Raw genomic sequence first — 15939 nt, forward strand, 5'->3', positions numbered from 1 at the left:
ATATGTATCATATATTTATAAATGTTTGTTCTGATCATTCTTGTTAAATAACATTATGGAGTTTTACTCCTGTTAGGGAGATTAGGGAGCTGTTCTTCTAGGTCAAAAGCACCATAAAGTTTGATTGAATTAACTTGATGTGATAGGTGCGCTCTTTCTTTGCCCCAGCCTCATTTTTTGTAAATCACTCATATCCCCATGAAGCTTACATGCAATGCTTCACATTACCATCCAACATTCCTTTAAAACCAGACCTATTCGCACTGACAACGCTTGTTGGACTAGTGTTGAGAACAGCACTCCATGCTAAGGGCAAAGAGCAAGTGCAGAGGCAGAGAGGAGTTCAAGAAATGTGATACTTCTTCACTGTTGTTTCACATATATATCTATACGTTTTTATTTAGGTGGTTTTATATCAAGTGGGCATTACTCAAAAGTGCTACAGTGCTTTACTTTAGAAATAAAATATTACATAAGAATTATAAACTACATTAGTTATAAATATTGAGTAACAAGATGTAAATAGGTTTGAGACTAGAGAAAATATGACACAGTGTTGAGGTAGAGGGTTAAGACACAAGGCAGGGTTGAGTGCAAAATCTAATTTCTAGAGGGTTGCTGGGAGACAAGAAAATAGTTGAAATGTCTATCAAACATAATAGCTTTCAGTTCAGATTTAAAGATTGCAAGGAGTTAGAGGTGTGTAAGCCTGGAGGTAAGGAGTCCCAGACTCTGGTAGGACTCTTTGAAAAGTATTGAGCCATAAGTCTTTCCTTTTTAAAGGTCGGAGGTTCTAGAAGCACTGCTTCAGCATTCCATGACGGTCTACTCCCACCACGACTGGACTGGGAACCCAAAACAGCCCTGGCAATTTCGTCAGGCCAGCATGCAAGTGTGAAGCACTGCTGCTTTCATTCCTGGGGGACGATATTTCAGCACCGCTGCAAAACCAGCCCCCAGTAACAAAACCGGACCACACAGCTGCAAAACCAGCCCCCACCATTCCAGGCTCCCAGGGAATCACCCGGTGCCTGCTACGGCCAGTCTGGCTCTCACTCCCACAAAGATTTCAAGAGCTTGGCAGAAGTGTGGAGTCCCTTGTGAGTGATGCTGACCATTTTGTATATAGCTCAGGCTTCTATGGGAAGCTCGCGGTGAGTTAATGACACCTGTGAACTAAGATCATTCCTTTTGGCCTCAGAAATGAATCTTTGCTGCTGCATGTAGGACTGTTTTCAGTGGGAAGACTGATCAGGAGAGAATTGCAGTCGTCGATTTCTGACAGACCAGGGATTGCACCAGAGTTTTGAGATCTTGCTGTGGAATGAAGCAACAAATTGCCCAGAGCAAACAGATTTGAAGGCGCAGATTTATGCTCATGGTGTTCATTTGTGACTGTAGATTGAGTCTTTTTTCAAGAATGGCTCGCAGGGATTTGGAACTGGTGATGATGATGGAAGGTTTGCAGTTCGCAATGCTGGTTGAGTCTTCTCCGAACCAAACTGGCAGAGAGGAATAGAAAAAGTTAATAGGAGTAATTCTGTTTTAGATGCACTAAGGTTTAGATGATGGACAGTCATCCAATCCTGAAGAGTGTTTAGAGTATTGGCTATGGGAAATGCCATTTGGAGAGGAGACCTTTAGATACAGTTGAGCATCATTAACAAATTGATGCTAAAGGATCCATAAGCTCTTTAGTGTGACTCCAAGCAGTTAGATGTATACCTTAACAGGGGTAGATGCTAGGATAGACCTGTAAGGGATCCCCTGTGTTATGGCAACTCATTTTAAGAAAAGCAATCTATTTTTAGTCTCTGCACTTCGTTCATTAGGTTTTACACGACCCATTTGAGGACCGATCCATCAATGGCCATCCAATTCTTTAGAGTGTTGAGAAGCATAGAGTGATTTACTTTATCAAAGGCACTGCTAGGTCAAGAAGGAAAAGTAGACAGGAACTACCTGAATTCAAGATGCGCAGTGCATCGTCGCCAACCTGGAGCAGTGTTGTTTATGTGCTGCAGCCTTAACTGAACCCTGACTAGCATTCATCTAAGCAGTCATTGTCTTAGATATGCTTGATGGGATGCACTGCTACACAACTTTTGATAACTTTTTTCAAGAAGTAGGTGGTTGGAAATGGTGAAAATTGTTTAGATTACTCGCATATGCTAAATTTCTTTTTGAGAAGTGGGGTGGCTACCTGGCTAAGGGAGAGAATCACTAGTTTTGTCCAAAACTGAAGCATGTGGAGAGCAAGGTCTTTGAGAATAGTAACAGGTACTGGAACCATAAAATGGTTGGAGGGTTTCCTCTTTATGATAATATTAAGTAACTCATCCCCATGTTTTTGTCAAAATGTTGCAACATGTTCTTAGATTTGAAGGCAGTGATCAGGTTGATTTGGAAATCAGAATGGATTGCCAGAGATTGTTCAATAGATTTTACTTTAGTCTTAAAGAACTTTGAAAATTCTTCCAATGTCATGGTTGGTCTAAACATCTAACAAAAGTAAGGTGGTAAGACATACATCATAAATTTGTTTGGTTTAATGCGTACCGTCCTGGATGTGCTCCATGTTTTCCACAGTATCTGTGCATTGAAGCGCCTGAGAAAATAGACACAATATATAAATCATTTGGTAAAGTGCTCAACTAACTTACTAAAAACCCTTGATTGAATAGATGGACTTTAAATACTTTTATCGAATTTTCCTCTTCACCTATGACCATCTTAAAAGAGATGGGATGGAAATCTTACAGGGAAATGACATATTCTCAATGGAATTATGGTATGTAATTCCCTGGGATGTAAATGTAAATTGATACTTGTATAGCGCACTACTCACCCACAAGGGTCTCAAGGCACTTGTACGAATACTGCTCTGGAACCCATCCTGGCTTTCCCTGTGAGGCATCCACTCCTGGGCACCCCCAAGGTGGAGGCCAGGTATCCTTAGCGTTGTGGGGGCCGTTGTGGAGATTAAGCAAGCTATTGCCCAGAGTTGCAGAGTGGGACTCCATGATCGGAACAGCACCGAGGCGAGAATTATCATGTCCGTGGAATTTTTGAGCCCCAGACCCACCGAGGCGGGGAATTGAACCCTGGTCCCGGGCTAGACCTCTGCATCAGGGTCTGCCGCTCTAATCATTGAGCCACACTTTTCCTATGTATATAGGCACCAGGTAATAGAGGGAATTGTTAAAGATATTGTGTAAAGCCAAAACATTGTGTTAGAAGAGACTCGCATGGTCCCACCATTTGCTTTTCTTTAGGGATAATTGAAAGTCTGTGCTTGCACCCTTACAGGAAACTTCAAAGGAGGAAAGAGGGAAGTTTTAGTTAAGCACGTTTCTTTGAGGGAGTTAGTTCAGTTGTAGTCTTGTATCAAGGCATTCAGTAGTTTTACACAATCTCTTTTGTCTTCATAGATCTATGTGTGTACATTTCCACTAGTGCCTAGAGAGGGAACCAACATGAAGATGGTCTAGAAGTACCTCCGCAGAAAAAGGGACCATGCCTTACAGAGGACGTTATTGTTCTGTTCTCATCCACTTCTTCATTCCCCAAAGCACTGGCTTGACCCGCATAGCAGACATATTCGGGTTGTGACAGTGTTTGGGTTGCATTGGGAAATTGCTTCTTTGATCACATCTCACTCTCACAAGATTGATCAGCCTAAAGGAAACAGATTAGTGCTGAAATGCACCAGTCATCTAGTCTAGTGACCTCCATCATGGTTCCTCTTGTAGTGTCCTTAGGCAATCATAAAGTCATTATCTATGTACATCTCTGAAGTATGCCAAAGTGCTTGGGATACCCTGGCTGGAATGACACAATCCCAACATTAATCGGGAGACCATGATCATCTCTCTTTCCTCCCAGTTTTGTAGAGACAATCATCATTCAGATGGAAGCTATTGACCTCCAGTGGTACAAGAACATTCTGAAGACCAGTCTCATTCCACTATAGCCTGGACCTTGTCCATTTCTATCGTTTATCAAGAGTTCCTTGATGTCTTTCAGAACCCTACTTTTTTGTCACTCCCTCTCAATGGGATTTGGATTATGTCATCCTGAACGTACCCGGAGCCATAATTCCATATGGCAGAATACACATTTTCCCAGCACAAGAAGCAGGTTCTCTGGGAATGTGCAGGCAGGCCTGTCCCGTTGAAATCTCATGCTAGGGTTGGGCATGCCTTCACGCAATACGACATGCGCACTGCATTTCTTCCTGTCCTTGGAGCTGGGGGTTAGCTGCTGCACTAAGCTGGCTCCCACAGTGAATTGTTTGAGCCGGAGCAGTGGAGGTTTCTCCCTATTCAGCGCAGTGTGCAGAAGCCAGCAAGATGACGGCAGAGGAAGCTAGGAGAGACTGGCAGACTGTGCTGCCATGGATAGCCACCAATGCCCACCATATGAAGGAGGTAAGGTGGGAAACTACTACTACGCTGGGGTTGCATGCACCAAGAGACCAAGCAAGGAAGGTATCAATTGGTGCAAGTTACTCCGACAGGGTCTGTAACTCCACGGAATTTCACAGAGTTTTCCAGAGTTGCTGCTAGTGGGCCTGTGATGGAGCAGGTAAAACTAACATTTTGTATACCTCCTCTATTTTGCATGAAATTAATTTTTTTAACCATAATAAGCATTAACTCGTACAAACTGGTGTGGAGTGGAACAACTAATCAATATTTGCACCTTAATTAACACGAGATACTCATGGGACTAAAATGCTAATTGCATGGCAAAACGATTAAAATTATTAACTGTGGTACCCGAATTAACTTTAGAACGTGGTGGAATAGAAAGCTGCATGATTCATGTTGCATCTGTGATGGTTTGTGCTTTCAGTCCTGCAGAATAGTGACTATTATTGCTTTAAATGTTGCTACAAGCTAGGAAATACTACGAATATACTGGGATTAGTGTGGGATTAAACATCAGAATCTTCATTTTTATATTCTAATTACTGTTATGTCTGTTTTTGCTTAAGTTGGCATTCGGGCCTGCTAGCGCGATAGCTACTGATCAGAATCAGATGGTTCTGGAGATCGCCAAGTGACCTCAACCCCGAACCAGAGTGTTCCTTGTCAAGGATAGGAGCATGGAGGACTGCCAAATGATGAACAGTGTGAACTACCAAGGGGACAATGAGGGACCTGTATGAGGAGGCTTGCTTATTGTTACTTCGGAACTTTCACCTGTGACCCGCATTAAAGTATATACATTTGTTCTCTGCCATGCCCGGTCTCATGGGAAAACAGGCGAACATGAGAAAACTCCAAGAACTTACCAACTGAATTGAATTAGCCAATCAGAACACTGTCTACCACAAAAATTGTTGCACATTGACCTACAGTAAAGGGGAAAAAGGTACAAAGACCCTCGTCTGCGAAAGGGTGTTGGTTCGTTGGATCATCTATGGCGTTGGGTCTGCGTTGAACTGACGAAGATTTCCCTGGTTCACCTTGGGTTTCTTTGAAATTCGGGAAAGCTCTTCCATCTGATGTTTGATGATTGCCGTGGGTTGGACAGTCAGTACGGGAGAGTGCAGTCGTGATTTTGGATATTGTATCCCTGTAATCGGAGGGTCACCAACTTGAGATTTTGGTAAATATAATGAAAGGTGAAATCGATGATTATGCTCTAAAGATTTGATGTCGTTGTGAAATAAATTGAATCATGTTTTATTCTATATTGCCTGAATGCTAAATTATTATTAGAATAACAATATTTGGATTAATAAGAAATGAGTTTGAGGCTCGTTAATTAGGTACGGAGCATTAATCAAAGGTTTCCTAGGCTTTCATTGTGTTTAGCGGGTTCTAAATCACCATCAACCAGTCCAACTAATTGGTCCGTCGACCAAGTGGTGGAGTGCCTTGATGTTAAAGTCAGGATTCTATAGGTGTTAATGTATATAATGTATATAATGTAAAGAAATTAATTCCGATAGGTAACAAGGTACACCCACATGTCCAGGCGCTTTTTCTCCTGTGCACAGATTCGAGTGAGACGTATGAGTGTTGGTGTTATGGGCCCCACCAATGAATGAATGTATGAATGAGTTAGTGTGATGACGAGTCTGTGACATAGGGAGAATATGTAGATTTGCCCTTCGCGCTGGAGCTCCTGCAGCACTGATTGTGCCATCCACATGAGTAGCCCTGCAACCATGTCTCAGACCTGCCACTGCAGTGTCTGTGTGTGCAGTTTTAAACTGTCATGGTGACCTGGCAAGTGCACCCACTTGCCAGGCCCAAACCTTCCCTTTTATTACATGTAAGGCACCTCTGTGGTAGGCCCGAGATAGCCCCAGGGGCAGGGTGCAGTGCATTTAAAAAGTAGGAAATGTGCTAGCATGTTTTACGTGTCCTGCTAGTGCAATACTGCCAATTTCGTTTTTCACTATTGCAAGGACTATCTCTACCATTGGTTATCATTGGAGCTGCCGTATAATACCTTTCAAGTGTAACTTCCAATTGGGAAGAGATAGAGATTTAGAGCTTGGTGTCTCTGAACTCACAATTTCAAAACACATTTTTTTATGAAGTTGGTTGCAGGTTTGAAAATGCCACTTATAGAAAGTTGAAATTGTATTACTTTAGCTATTCTGTACCTCGACCTGTCACTAGAATACACATCTGGGTTAGAGTGAAAGATGGGCTTTGTGCATTTCCTCTAGACAGTCACACAAAAGGAGCTGAGATGTGCCCTGCATATCCTGTTGACCCATCACTAGGCTGATGGGTCTTCCTGACTAGAGCGGGAGGGAGGAGTTAACACTTGCACCTGAATAGGGCTGTGCCTGCCCCCACACAAAAAGCTACATACCTACCAGTAGTGTGTCTGAAGCCAGGGCCACGAAGGGAAGAGTATTTTGCATTGCAAAGACCTTTCTTTGAAGTCTCCCCACTTCAAAGGCTAAAATTGGTATAACTACTGGAACTCTGACGGCATATACTCAGAATACTTCTGGACTGAGGACATTCTGCCAGGAAGAAGAGCTGTCTTGCGGCCAGGAGGGGCTGCCACTTTGCTGCTTGCTTTGCTGTGTTTGCCTGCTGCTTCTTGCCTGGGGTGAAGAGGACTGGACTTGACTCTCTACATCCTAAATCTCTAAAAGTTTGACAAGGGCTTGGCTAGGCTTGCCTCCTGCTTCTGAGGTCTCAGGCATATCAAAGACTTCACCTGCATCTTGCTACGAGCACCTGGCTCCTCTGCTTTGAGTCCTAATCTGCCACGTGTTGCCAAATCCAGCCCTGGGCCCTTGGAAGTGAGTATTGGTGCTGCAACCCAAGAATCCAATGCATCCCCAAAGAGTCATTTGAAACCGGCGCATCTCTGCGTAACCGATGCACTGCGCAGCCTGTACCAAAGCGGTGGAAACTGCTCACCAAGTGTGCGATGCAAAAACCTCAACTTACAATGCAGCCCTGACTTTCTCGACACAGAAGGAGGCCAAAGGACTGCTGCTGTGTGAGTCTTGGACACTGCATGATCGACGCATGTAACGCATCGCCCGACTCCGACGCATACCCGGCCTGGCTTCTACCCGACGCATGGCCTTCAGCTCAGCGGTCGGCATCAATGCTTCAGAAACTACGCATCGCGCCCTTGACATCGATGCATCAATGACTTTGCCCGGCCACAGAACCAACGCCTCGTGTGCTACAGTGACGCATCACCTCCGGATTTCAACGCATCTTCTCCGAACATTGATAAATCCAAGATACTGTGAGTTTGTCTGCATGACTCCTGTATCTGTCCCGTGCTCCATCACAGTCGGATTCAACTTTTGGATTTGCCCTGGTTGAGCGCGACCAGATACCCCAGTTGCAGCTATTGACTTCTAAGCATGGCATTTTTGATTTGACCTTTCAAAATTCATATCTTGACTTGTGTTTGTTGGATTTTTGTCATTTTGGTCTTGTTTTTCTCAGATAAATATTGGCAATTTTTCTACGTGTGTGTGTGTGTGTGTGTGTGTGCGTGTGTGTGTGTGTGTGTGTGTGTGTGTGTGTGTGTACAAATACTTTACACATTGCCTCTTTAGTTTAGCCTGACTGCTCTATGCCATGCAACCAGAGGGTGTGCATAGGTAAACATTTATTGTGTGCTACACTTACCCTGACTAAGATTGTGGTTCCTGCTTGGACAAGGTGCATACTTCTGCCAACCAGAAACCCAATTTCTAACATTTGCGATCAAGGGTATTGTTGGAAAGCAGTTATGTTATTAGTTTTCTACAGTTTATTCCCCATTGGTCTATGGTTGCTAGGTTTGGTGGTGAATGCAGTTTATGTTTTTTATTGGATATTGTATAAATTAAAGCAAGGAAGGTAGCGTTATACTCGCCTCAAAGTCTTTAATGAAATCTAGAATTTCCTTACTAATAGATACGTCTGCATTTGAGTTTAGTGTTTTCTTCTTCATTTTTTTTTTACTCAAAAGGTAAGTCAGGAGCTCTGTGGTGTGAGCAAAAGATTAAAACGAAACTGGAAACAAGTTTTAGAATATAATGGGAATGTTTATAATAATTAAAGCATACCTCATGTTGCATAATGTGTGTAAGCATGGCTCTGTTTTCTGCTGAGTGTAACATTGTATATATTTTTTGCACAATGCATTTTTGTTTTTAGCAATGCATAGCTGTTATCAAATACAAGTATATCACCTAATGAAATGATTTTCCCTTTGAGGTCCAAAATTTAAAAGTAGTATCATCAATTATACAGTGAAATGTACGATTACCACTTATTTAAACTGCAAAGTGCAAATGGAAGTGTTAGCAAAAAAAAGAACCTCTGCTTACACAAAAGACAAACATCATTAATTGTTAGTGAATTAAATTTGGAATGGGATATGCTGAATTTGTAGTTTTCTTTCAGAAGGAACCTGTGTTTTTGTTTTTTACACATTGGGATCCGTTAAACATAGTTATTGATTTTAAAATGTCAAGATAACTAAAAAAAAGATACATCAGAAGGTACTTGATAGTTTGTTTTTGTTCACAGAATTTTGCACATATTTTGTCCATCCGTGCCTGCATGATTTACACAACTCTGTTATTTGGTAATCTGTTCCTGCAATATTCCTGGGGCTCTGGTGTAAATAAGGGGTTGTGAATAGCTATTGCTTGAGAAGTAGAAAGACATGTTTTGCAAACAAATGTGTTGACAAGTTCCTGAATATATTTATGAAGACAATGAAAACAAACTTTGCCGAAACCATAGGTCTGGTATTGGCTGCCAGACTTTCGGCTTTGTTTTTTTTTGTTTTTTTTGTAACACTTAATGTATTGGGGAACCTTCCTGGCTAATCAAAAAGCACAGTGGATAAAAGCAACAATATATTTGTGACATCAAAAAGCACACTTTACCATAGTAGTCTCATGTACTGAACGTAATTAGTTTGTGTGCAGAGGGACTGACTCCTTGACGGACTACTTGACGGACTATTTCCAAGCAACAGTGGATGTAGGCAATGGCTTATTTGGGCTGGCCGATTGGGCAGAAAAAAATGTTGAAAGACACAATACCAGAGCAATGGATGTGAAGGGTTGTCTCGACTCTAACTTCAATAATTTCGAAACTCCTAACTAAAATAATTTTGAAATACCATGACTAAGGTCAGACCGTGAAAAAACGTAGGCACTGCTGAGATTCGAACTCAGGATCTCCTGTTTACTAGACAGGCGCTTTAACCAACTAAGCCACAGCGCCACCTGCGACATTCGTACCGCGGGGCTAGCTTCTAGTGGCATAGGCTGTGTCAGCTATACATGTGTTTCTAAACTATACGAGGCTGTGAGAAATGTTTATGTTTTAATGTCAACAAAAGCATCAAGGGAAATATTTAAATAACAAAGGGAGAGCAGCGCAGCAAATATGCATCCAAAATGTGCTCAAAATCGCTGCAAACGTACATGAATGTTCATGTATGAGTTTCTTAACCGTAGTATAAACAAAGTGAAGATCGAAAACACAATGTACAGAAGGTAACAATGAAATGTATGTGTATTACATTAGGTCTACCTCCAAAGAGACTGATGTCCAGTTTCTAATCTAAAATAAAAGATTGTTATGTTTCTTGCTACAGCCAAACAGCGACATGTTTAATACAGCGCTTCATTTAAATTCATCAGACATGTGGGGCGGGCAGCTATGTCGTTCGTGTACACGACTTTCTATTGCATGTTTTTATCAACATCGACGTTTCACAATCGGTAAAGGAATCAGATTGCATCCGGGATCAAGCACATAAGTTGCAATTTGAAAGGTTGTTGAAATGGGATCCTTTTGGACGTGTTCCTGTTGAAGGAAAGAGGCAGACGCCATTGCAAAATGCATATTCGCATAGCCTGTTTCAACGTCATCAAATACCAAGCATATGAGCGCCTCCCTCTTGTAGTCTGTATATAAACAGGAGAAGGTTATCTGGCAGACGGTAGCGTGGCCGAGCGGTCTAAGGCGCTGGATTAAGGCTCCAGTCTTTCCGGAGGCGTGGGTTCGAATCCCACCGCTGCCAATATTTTTTGTTCTGTTGCAATATCCATACTGTTTTTTCATTGATTTACATGGTCGTAGGACATTTTTATGTTGAAAATATTAGAATCTGGTCTCGTTTCATCAGGAAGCTACATTACAAAACATTTCTACTATTATTAACAGTCGCGATTGCACGAAACAATATGGTTAGGCGTGCAGATTTAAAGTAATTTGAGTTAACATGATGTTCTCTGCCCTCAGATAGCACTGGGATACATTACAGGTGTTACTTTTGCAGCTGTTGTTTACCACAAGCTAAGCTGTGAAAACGTGTCCTATGTCACTGGACTTTGAGACAGAGTCCAGAACTTTCAGAATCTGTCCAAATCAACAGTGCAAAATTTGTGCCCTTCGATTTTTTTTTTTAGAATAAACAGCTGCTACCGTCAAAAACGTGGGTGTTTGCCTTGGAAATTAAACAAACTTTATGCGGCTGTCAAATCGGTTTGTGACCACTGGCATGTGTAGCGAGGAACAAGAAAGAGACTTGCCGTTTTAGAGGTGGCAGTGGGGTGAAGGGCTGAAGAGTAAGGGGCAGATTTACGAGCACCGTGCGCCACTTTTGCTCCGCCGTTGCGTCACTTCTGTGACGCAGCTGCGGCGTAAAGCTAGCGCAATGGTGAGGGGGATTTACAACGTGACGCATCTAGGGAGATGCGTCACGTTGTAAAGCCCTGCGCCACATGAAACCTGCGTCAGGTTTCATGTGTGCGTACCGGCGCAGGGTGGGCGTTCCGGCGCAGTAACGCCTCGGAAAAGTGCCTAAGTAAAATCTACAAGATTTCACTCAGTCACTTTTCCGACCCCGCTGAGTCAAAACCGTGAACCTGCTTGAAGCAGACATAAGGTGTGACGCACCATGTGGAAGATAGGCCGGGTTGGCTCAGTGCTGGAGGTCCAGCCTGGGCAGCGCATGCGCTGCTCTGCGAGGCATGCTGGATTTAGGTAGGGACTTAAAGCTCTGACCACTCTCCGCCCATATTTTTCATTGGCTTGTGTCATTGTCCTTTGTAAACTGTAGATTTTCATTGGTAAATAGGCTCAGTAGTTCCTCCTTAGTACCACCTTCTTTTATCTTGTAATCTCCCCTAACAACTGGCCCTCTTATGTGTGCTGTTACTCAGTAGGCTTTAATTAAAGCCTCCGAGCACTATTTCCTTAAATTGTTTTCACCTGCCTGCTGTTGCAGGCAAGACACTTCTCTCCTAACTTTTTTTTTTTAATAACACGGCACGCCACAGTGGCGGCAGTGCCTTTGGTTTATTTGCAGCACCGAACGCGACCGCATGTTTTTGTTTTGTACTATTTATTCACTTTTGTTGTTGTTTACAAGCCCCCATGCCACGCTTTCACCTTAATAGAGGCCACACCCATTTATTTACACGAGCCGCATCTAAAGAAAGGTCAGCAACCGCTTAAAAAGGCAAAACCGTGGAATGGGGCACTTTTACAAAACAAAGCATTTGTTTGTCAACTTGGGAAGCCAATGCTTTTTTTCATTTGGTAAAAGCGCCCCATTATGAGCTTTCACTTTAATGGCGGCCGCATCCCTTTCTTTAGACGCGGCTTGTCTAAAAAAGAGGGCGCTGCCTCTATTAACTTGAAAGTGCAGCATGGGGCGCTTGAAAATAGCAAAAAAAATTTGCAAAGCTATAGGTCTCGCATTTGCGAGAATTTAAAGCTATTGTCATTTACAATGCCAATAGGTCAAACTCTCGTAAATGCGAGACCTATTGCATTGCAAATGCTTGTTTTAGGTCAAGCCTAAGTAGTGCATGCGCTGTCTCTCGAGACATCCTGTATTCCCTTTATGGGCTAACAGCCTGCCCATTGCCTTTTTATTCGTCCCTTCGACACTCTTTCAAAAAGGCTTGATTGCTAATGGTTACTTCGAACTCTTTTCCCCCACCTTTTAGTCTATTGTTTACTCCCACGGAGCACCACCCCATTTCTTCTATCCTTAGGCCTCTGTGTATTATGTATTGTTTTGGGGGACTATTTTTTTCTTTGATAAGGGCTGCAGTAGAGCAGAGTTGAGGAAGGTGGCGGTTTTCTGTCCCTCGCAATGTAGTAGGCAATTGTCTCTGATTAAACTTTTGGCCGAGTGAGATGTAACCTATGTCACTGTTGTCAGTGCGTTACCGCTTTCCCGTTCTCTCAAAGGCCTCGTGATCCACGTGTACGAGGTAATTATTTATTTATTTAGCGGGCTTCAGGCAGGACAAAATGGCATAAGGCATTTATTTATTAAACAAAATGGCAGTAAAGGTGCCACCTTGGAGTAACACTAACGGGAACTAAAATAAGAGCAAAGGGCCTTTAGCCATAGATTACTACTTCGGAGGCACCTAACGTGGCTTTCACTCACTGAGTAACACTACAGTTCCCAACATGCTGCGCTGCCTGTAGTGTCGCGGTCTAGTTGACGCGCACTACGTTATGGCAGGAATGCGCGTAGCGGCCATATTGGACGCTACTGCGCATGCGCGAGTCAGCGCGGCACGAGAGAAGCGATCGGAGCTTGTTGCCCGGCGCTCTCTCGGTGGTGAGAAGCCTAAATTGAAATAAAGGCACAATTATAAGAGTCCTGTCTCCTGCACATCATTGGGGGGCACCAGCAACTTTACAGTGGCGACGAGGCTTGGACAGAGCGGACCCTGTTGATCCCCAGTGAGGGAGGAGCCCCCAACCTGCAAATAGAAGAAAAAAACCCGGAGGGGACGACGTCCCACGTGGAGAGCAGACCTGGGAGGTAGAGGACAGACACCAACACACCGGGAGAGCGCGGCAGTGGTAGACGGACACCAGAGGGAGGCACATGAGCAGCAAGTGTGCCGGTCAAGAGGCAGAGGAACGTCAGTGGGCGAACCGTAGTGAGGCGCGGCAGAGACCCTGGCGGAATCGGGTGGAGACAGCGCAGGCAGCTCCGACGAGAACCCGGCGACCCGAAGAAGGGGGGAGAGTACAGAGGCGCCAGGCAGCCCGAGGAAACAGGCGGAAGCCAAGATGAGTGCGCAGGCGTCAGCATTAACGACGCCAGTCCCATTCCTTCCAAGGCAGGAGAACCCCAAATGAAATGGGAAGACTGGAGGGAGTACTTCAAAAATTACCTCGAAGCACTGGAAGACGAGAACGAGGAGGCGTTCTCCAGCACCAGGAGGAAGAGGATACTCTTACATAATCTGGGACCAGAAGGTATACGGGTGTTCCAAAACCTAACACCGGTCACCAGACAGGGAGCGGACACCGACGTGTTCAAACACGCCATTGAAGATTTGGACAACCACTATCATCCTGCAGTGTGCACGTCCATCGACCGCTACAATTTCCAGCAGAGGAAGCAAGAAGCGGGGGAAACGATAGACGACTACGTGGCGGTGCTGAGGAAACTTGCGATAACATGTAAATATGGGGCATTACAGTACGAATTCATTAAGGACCAAATAGTAATGCATACGACAAGCAAGACAGTACAAGATAAATTGTGGGCGAGTGGAGATGCGACGCTGAAAGACGTGATAGCCATAGTGAAAAGGGTAGAACTAACTAAGCGCTGCGCAGAAGCGGCAAAGAGAGACCAAGCCCCGAGGCTCACGATAAATAAGGTGGACGACGCGGACCAGTATGGAAGAGGAAAAACGGCGCCTGGAGAGTACAAAGGACCATACAAGGGGAAAGGAAAACCGGGACAACCGTGGAAGCAAGAAAAGGAAGGAACGTCGAGGTGCTACAGATGCGGAAGCCCGAACCACTCGGCGCACGACAAACGGTGCCCCGCCTTCAGAGCCAAGTGCGCATTCTGTGGCCTGGTCGGCCACTATGAGAAGGTGTGTCGAAGGAAAGGGAAACAACGTGCGGTGAAATTCGTGGCGCAGGACATAGGAGACGAAGAAGAAGGTCAGGAGGAAGACGATGAAGTCCTATGTGTGGAAGACCAAGTACTGGGCATCGACGGGAGAAGAGCGCGCAAGCCCCAGTGCGACATGCTCATTGGAGGAGTAGGAATCACCATAGTGGCGGATTCGGGGTCTCCCTACACGATCGTCCAAAGATCCGTGTGGAACGAGAGATTCAAACCCACACTGGGCTCACGTCTAGAACCGCCCGACATACGACCGGTCACCTACACGGGGTAACCCATTCCAATGGTAGGATTCAGGAGACTGCTGTTCCAGTTCAAAGAATGCAGCGCCCACTGCAAACTATACGTCGCGGAGAAGGGACCATCAGTCCTCGGGTGGATGGACCAAGGAGAGTTGGGCGTACAGCTGAATCCAGGAGGGGACACCCAAGTGCTGGTGACTTTGGATGGAGAAGAGTCGACGGTAGAGAAATGGCGGTGCGAACACCCAAAAATATTTGGCGGCAAGATCGGTAAACTTGAGAAATTTACCCACAAGATCGTCCTCAAGGAGAACGTCAGCCCTGTTACGCACAAAGTAAGGAACATACCGATCGCCATGGGAGAGGCAGTGCAACTGGAGCTACACCGACTGGAGGATGGAGGAATCATTGAAACGATCGACAGCGCAGAGTGGTTGGCGCCACTGGTAGTGGCCATGAAACCGTCAGGCAAGGTGCGCTTATGTGTGGATCTCCGAGAATTAAACAAGTGCATCGTGGTAGAAAAATTCCCGTTACCACGCATAGAGGAAATGCTGGCCCGCACGAAAGGCGTGAAATGGTTCTCCACCATCGACCTACAATCGGCATACCACCAGGTAGTGCTGCATCCCACGAGCAAGAAACTGACGTCATTCATAACGCCGTTTGGATGCTATCAGTTCTGCCGCATGCCCTTTGGACTAGCATCCGCAGCGGCAGTGTTCCAAAAGCTAATGGCCCGCCTACTCAAGGGTATAGAGGGGGTGCAATACTTCCAAGATGATATCCTAGTGATGGGGAAGGAGCTAGAAGACCACAATGAGAAGCTGGAAGCGGTATTAAAGATCTTGGAGGAAAACGGACTGACGGCAGAGTGGGAGAAATGTCATTTCGGAATGACATCAGTCACATACCTGGGGCATGAGATAGGAGAACACGGGATAACACCGAAGAAAGGGAACGTGAAGGCTATCTGTGACGCGCCCCCGCCTACATCCAAAGAAGAAGTAAGGTCCTTCCTAGGGATGGCGGAATACTACAGCAAGTTTGTCCACCACTTCGCCACGAAAACACACAACATGAGACAACTCACGAGGGACAAGACTGCGTTTGCATGGACGGAAGAGGCGCAAGAAGAGTTTGACACGGTGAAACGTGAAATCAGCCAGGCGATCCCGCTGCATGGGTACGATCCCCTGGGTAGATCGGTATTGATGACAGACGCAAGTGAAAAAGGGTTAGGAGCGGTGGTGCTCATGCAAGAAAGACAAGAAGGCGG

At 44.8% G+C, this 15939-nt stretch overlaps 2 non-coding genes across 2 annotated transcripts; one reads left to right on the forward strand and one right to left on the reverse strand.

Annotated features, from left to right (window-relative positions):
* Nucleotides 1-9657: 9657 nt before the first annotated feature.
* Nucleotides 9658-9731, reverse strand: TRNAT-AGU (transfer RNA threonine (anticodon AGU)). Its single transcript has one exon. It is a non-coding gene; the product is annotated as a tRNA-Thr (tRNA).
* A 723-nt stretch (nucleotides 9732-10454) lies between these two features.
* TRNAL-AAG (transfer RNA leucine (anticodon AAG)) lies at nucleotides 10455-10536 on the forward strand. Its single transcript has one exon. It is a non-coding gene; the product is annotated as a tRNA-Leu (tRNA).
* Nucleotides 10537-15939: the final 5403 nt, after the last annotated feature.

Source organism: Triturus cristatus, chromosome 12 (assembly GCF_964204655.1).
Source record: "Triturus cristatus chromosome 12, aTriCri1.1, whole genome shotgun sequence".
Classification (NCBI taxonomy): Eukaryota; Metazoa; Chordata; class Amphibia; order Caudata; family Salamandridae; genus Triturus; species Triturus cristatus.